The following is a 6,741-nucleotide window of genomic DNA, read 5'->3' on the forward strand; positions in this document are numbered from 1 at the left end:
CTTATTAGTTATTACTTATTACTTTATTAGTGATTGGTGAACATTCTCAATGCTTGTTTCGGCTTTTGATCATTGGTGAATGGTGACTGACCACCGAATCCCACGTATGATTAATTTATACGTATTTAGAAGGATTTTTTAGTTTATATATAATTTGTTTTGTTGTTAAAATTTATTAAAAAATTTAATTTAGTTCTGATTTATTAGTAGTATTTTTAAAAATTTAAATGAAATTTAATTTAAATTACATTATCTTTAGAAATTTAAAATCAAATTAAATATCTAAAAAGATTTGATTTATTTTTAAATTGATCTATTAGAAACCTATTTAAAAAATTTTTATTATTCTTTTTGAATTAATTTTTTATGAATGAATTTTTTTTTTAAATTTTTTAAAAACTTAAATGTATACAGAATAGAAGAGAGAATAATTGTCTTAACTATTGTATTAAAAAATTAAATTAAAATAAAAAAGTTCCTTTTTTTAATTTTTATCCTATTCTAAATTTCGTTCGCCACTCAGCTATTCTAAATTTCGTTCGATATATATATATATATATATATATATGTGTGTGTGTGTGTGTGTATTTTTTTGGAATTTTGTATCTACGTATAATTCTATTCAGAAAACAAAGTTTGCACTTATATGTTAAGAAAAAGGGAAAAATTTACAAGCATATTCAATATTGTTGTTTTGTACAAATTTTCGTAACGCTAATATTTTTATATTTATTTTTTATTTGAATTAATACTAAGTTACTAACCAATTTATTTTTTTATTAAAATATTAGTATTAGCAGTAGAAAATAAATTAAAAATATTATTATCTGAATTAAGAAAAAAAAAGCTTAATATGTTTTTGGACGGTAAACACTTGACAGATTTTTTTTTTTTGGTTGTACATCGGGACCTAAGCCCAAAAAAAAAGAAAAACTAGTGGCTACTATTCACATGGGATCTATCCATTCCCTTAGTCTCATCACTCAAGATGGCCTTTAGTTCTTCTGGTGGTACGTCGATGAATTGAAATCTTCTTTTTTATTCATTCCAAATTTTGCTAATCAGTCTACCGCCTGATTTGCTTCTCTGCATATGTACTTTAATTAAATCTCCTAAGGTCTTTTCTTCCATTCTTTGATTTCTTTCAGCAACGGATTAAGACATTGGTTTTTGTCGTTGTCCATGTTTATAGAATCGACACCATCTTTAAAATCTAGCTCAATTACCATTCTTCTCATGCCTAATTCCCAAGCGACGCTCAGCCCATGTATGACTCTCCAGAGTTCTGCTTGCACCGAACTGCATTTTCCCAGGTTGGCGGTGTATCCACTTATCCATTCTCCATTGTGAGTCCGAATAAGTCCACCACACGCCGCTCTTCTCGCCCCAACTGACACTGCACCATCTGTGTTAAGTTTAACCCACCCTTTGTCTGGGGATTTTCAATTGGTATTTGTTTTGGTACTAGATGGGTTGTGTGTTCCCTCCTCCTCTTTATCAAAGGCTTTCCTATAATTAGCAGCAGCTCGGTAAATTATCTCAACTGCATTATTGGGGATCTGAAAAGGAGGAGAATGAATCTCCTGATTCTTCCATTTCTATAATTTCCAACATGTTATAAGAAAAATATCAATCCATTGTTGTGAATTTTTGGCCCCTAATTCATTCTCCAGATTACTTTGAATGGTAGATTAAAGAAAATGGGGGTTGCAATTGAGGACAGGACTTGGATCTAAATTCTAGCTACTTTTGGACAGTCTCTGAACATGTGAATCATTGTTTTCATCTTGTCTGAGCATGAGTGGCAGGCTGAATTAAGCCCGAACACTTTAGCTTTTCTTTGTAGAGTGAGTATGCGCTCATGTGCAACTAACCAGGCTGAATTAACCCTAAACGCTTGACAGATTTAACAATGAAATAGTCCAATAAACGACTTATATGAGTGAGGGTCGCAGCCCAAAACTACTCTAGGGTCATATAGAAACTTGTATACATCCCAACCTGTTCTTAGTTCCTACCCAAAAAAAGTGGGGCATAGAGATGCCCACAAAACCTAAACCCAAAAAAAAAAGTTATGAGCCCAAAGCTGAAATAAACAAATAAATAAATAATACCCTAAATTATTTTCTAAAAAACTTCTACTAGTTGGATACTATAGTCTTTAAATAAATTTAATAATCAAAATAATTTCAATCTTTTATCCTATTAGATGAGTTAGTTCTCATATATCTGCGATAAAATATATATGACACACACACAAATATATATATAATAATTTTTCTATTCGAGTTCGTGGTTAATATCATGAACTACTACTTTAATTTGATAGTAGAAAATTAGGTAAAGATAGACAAGGTTTTGGCAGGATATCTTAACTTGCTTTTTTTTTTTCTTCAAAACCTTGTCCCTTTCTTTGCTTCTCGGTTGTTTCACTTTTAATTTGCCTCTTTGTTACTTCATACATATGTTTGTTTCGATGTTTTCCCACCACATTCAAATTTACTTCAGTCTAACGTCTCCTCCTGTTCCCAATCTTAATATAGGACATCTTGTTTTTTATCTGTGACACCATGCATTTGATTTTGAAGCTCTTTCTCATAGTAGTTATAAGTCATGCTATATTATTTATTTTTCTCGTTGATTAAAAACTCCTACGACAAGCCAATTATATGCTAAGATTATTTGTATAAAAGTTTTAATTTTTTTTCATTTTAAATTAATACATAATAAATATATGAAAAATTTAAATTTTGTATATATTTTTATAAAAAAAATTGATCATCTTAACATGTGTCATTAATATCCATCCAATAAACAAAAATAATATTTGTATATTAAAATCAACTACTAAAATCAGCTGTCATATATTTATGTATAAATACATGTATAGCTTAATTTATTTTTAGTATATATTTTATATTTTAATATGTATTCTATATCGATAACTATTTTGATGATTAATTGACGCGGGAACAAGTAAAGTTAATTAGTAGGTTAATTATATTAGTTAATTGTAATAAATGAATACAAGTCTCATATTATTTAGGATAATAAACTTTGTATTATGTATTAGCCTCACATCGTCTAAGTTATGAAAGTTTTTTTTCTCCCACTAGTATAAACAATTCATGTACTTTTTATTTATGAAATAAAGTTGAAGTTGATTTGAATATGAAATAAGGTGTGTGCTTATTTTCTTCTAAACTTTTTAAGAGTAAGAAGTGCATCATTGGCTTAGCCAACCAAAAAAGGTTTATGGCTATTTTCACCATAGTAGAGTTGTTAACCTTACCAAAATTGGTGACCTAAGCCGGGATCGGATGAGGACACATGAAAGTCTAAAAACTTTTAATTAACTTTAATTTAAAAAAACAAAAGAAGTGAATAAAAAGTTTAGCATAATTTTGCCCTCTTTGTTCATTTTCCACTGTATATACATGAAGCAATATGCAATAGATGCTGGTTTGTAACTTGTACGTAGGTTCACTTGTAGAGGAATAAATTGTATATATACATAGAAGAGGTAACAAGTAATTGCAGCACATGCAATGTGTTGGTTTCTTGCGAGCAAAGAATATGTTCCTGTCGGCATGCATTTGAATGATTCGAATATCTATCACTCATTATATTCCATTTGCACCTTCACCCTTGTCTTACACTATTTAATTTAATTTCTGGCGTATTCATATTCATGCCTTATGGAAACTTCTACTGATATAAACCTACATACATCAATATGCATGCCACTGAATCTGATATCTACTTTTACTACTACTATAATATAAAAATCGAAAACATATTTAAATAAATATCTCATATATAGTTAAAGTAAACGAGCCGTCGTAGGAGGTGGAGGGGGTGTGGCGGCAAGGGATCGGATAACAAAATCTTTGGTTCCTTAGGTGGCAGAAACGTATTGGGGAAAATGACATATAAAAATGACTTCGGAATGTGGTCATATTAAAAAAATAATAAAATGTAATACATACTTTTTGTTTTAAGAAATATTGTTGATTGGTTCGGTCATGTGTTATTGATATAGCTAGGTTTATGATGTGTGTATACTCTGTTGACTCAGATTATCTTAATATTCTTCTGTGTGAACAATTTAGAGGGAAAAATCCATGGGTTTTGTTAATTATTTGGGTGTTGGAAATGGGAGGTAGTATTGGTTGTTAAGCAATTGCGAGATGGTGAAATATTTGTCATTTGTGGATATCACTATCATTTATCAATTGGTGTTGCTTTCTTTGGGTCCATTTCTCTCCCTTTTTCTAGTTTTACCTTTCATTTTACACTTTTTATATTTTAAATGGAGTAAAAATAAAGTGAAATTTTGTTAGAAGAAAAAAAAATTACTGAAAACAAAAAATTATTAATTATATTACTATTGAATTGTATTTTTTATACTACCAGAAAAAAATTTCAACCGAAAAAAAACCTTTTATGACAAATAAGGTTAGAGGTGAGCTAAGCTGAGTCAAAGTCATGCCAAATTCAAATCAACTCACAAAAATTGAACTCAGTTCATAACTCAGCTTATTATTTACAATCAAATCTATTTATACAGCTCAAACAAAAATATAATTTATAATTTTATATAAATAAAATCTTATATCTTTATCAATTATAATTTATGTTCTCTATTATAATTATATATGCCTATAAAATTATATACGTATATAAAATCTTATGTTTTCATAATTATAATTTATGTTTATGATTTATTGATTTATGTTCTCTATACATAATTATATTTATGGTCTCTCTCTCTCTCATTTCTAACTCTACTTACAAATTGCATATTTTCATTTATGTATTAATCACCCTATGAAGATATTTTTTAGCATATACAACGTTAAAATTTTTCAGCCTTTATTCTATATGTTCTGCCGCATTTTAATATCATATTTCTGGAAGAAATTTTTCTTCATGTAGCTACGTTCTCAGCCATTAAACTGCGCTCTGAGAATATTTTGCAATTTTTTTGCAATGTTATTGTCAATTACATTAAATTTCATTTTTCTAATTTATATTATGGGTGAGACAGTTAATTGAAAGTTTTAAAATATTTTTTTAACACTTGATAACTGGTTAAAGAAGATCAAATATTTGCTATAATTAAGATTGGAAGTTAGTCGAGTTAGACTAAACTCAAGTTTGGCTCACGAAAATTGAATTTGACTCACGCCTCAATTTATTAACAATCAAGACTATTTCTTAAGCTCAAGTTTGTCTCACTGAAAGTTCATGAGCCGACTCGAGCTCACGTGCTGACTTAAATAACAGAAACATAACTTATAATTCTATATCAATATATATAACTAAGTGTATATAGGATATGTGTATTAATAATTTAATATATATATATATATAATCGAACCAACTCACGAGTTAATTAATTAAGTTTATCCAAATTTAAGATTGACCCATTTAATTTATGAGCTCAATTAATGAATTCAGTTTATTGAGCTATTAACGAATTGAGTTCCAATTGACTCATGAGTTGGTTTGATTCACTTCCAGTTCTAACTACAATGAAAACAAATGATCAGATAACAAAAAATGTTTTAAAATTAATGGTTTTTAAAAAATTTAATTTCAGTAAAACAGAACTTTCACCAAGAGAAAAATACAACTGGTATTACGCACGACTATTGGTGAATGTGTTAGGCACAAAATATTATTAATTAAATAAAAAAAGGGTTATTGAACAAATAATTATAGGATAATGTTATTGTATATTTATGTTATGTTATTTATTTTAATTAAAGGTAGTTTAAATTATTTGACAGTCCAATTGTTTTTTAAATTTCCGATTGACAATAAAAAATGAGGAACAATTGTAAATACAATTTGAATTTACTAAAAGTAGCGTATCAAGAAATAATTGTCAATTGACATAGGATAATGTATAATAAAAAGGTATTTGTATATTCAGATTAGCCACTAAAATTAGCCACCAATATATTTGTGTCTAAATATATGTGTAATTTAATTTATTTTTAATATTTATTCGTATTTTAATATGTATTTTATAGTAATAACTGACTTTAGTGGCTGATTTTAGTGTACATATAGTATAATCAAATCTATAAATAAGATTCTAAACAAACATTGTAGGAAATTCAGTTGTTTTAAAAACACTTAAAAATTCTAAAACACTCTCGACCCCTTTAGTACCACATAGTAGAAATTAATAATCTTAAATAATTTTTCCGAAGTCAAACACTTGTAATTTACTTTTTTCAGTTTCAATTCTGCTAGCTAGACAATAGAAATTGTGAACAACGTGAATAGTAAACTACATCCCAAGATCACAAAACATAAAAATAACATCTAATGTAATTACCCACCGCATTTTCAATTTCACTTTCCCATTTTACATTCTTCCATAACTTAAACCCTCTTTTTACCTACCCCTAACGTCAACCTTTTTCGCCGGAAACAAAGCTTTCCAGTGCCGCCCTCTCTCGCGGTCGCTAACCCGCCGAGGAGAATTGTAGTTCTCCTGTTTCTCGGATGCTGCAACTCTACCGCTGTGTCATCACTGCGCAGTCACGTCTTTTCCCCATACTTCGCGCACTACTGCTCTACCCATTTTGAAGCCCACAAAGTGACGTCGCACCATCATTGAGCTAAAGGCCTTGTTCTGTCGCTGCTTCAACGTTGCACCTCTGTCCTTGTTCCGGATACACCACTTTGATAATGAGAATGTTATATTCTCTAAGGATTTCAGGT

This window comes from Arachis duranensis, chromosome 10, assembly GCF_000817695.3.
Source record: "Arachis duranensis cultivar V14167 chromosome 10, aradu.V14167.gnm2.J7QH, whole genome shotgun sequence".
Taxonomy (NCBI): Eukaryota; Viridiplantae; Streptophyta; class Magnoliopsida; order Fabales; family Fabaceae; genus Arachis; species Arachis duranensis.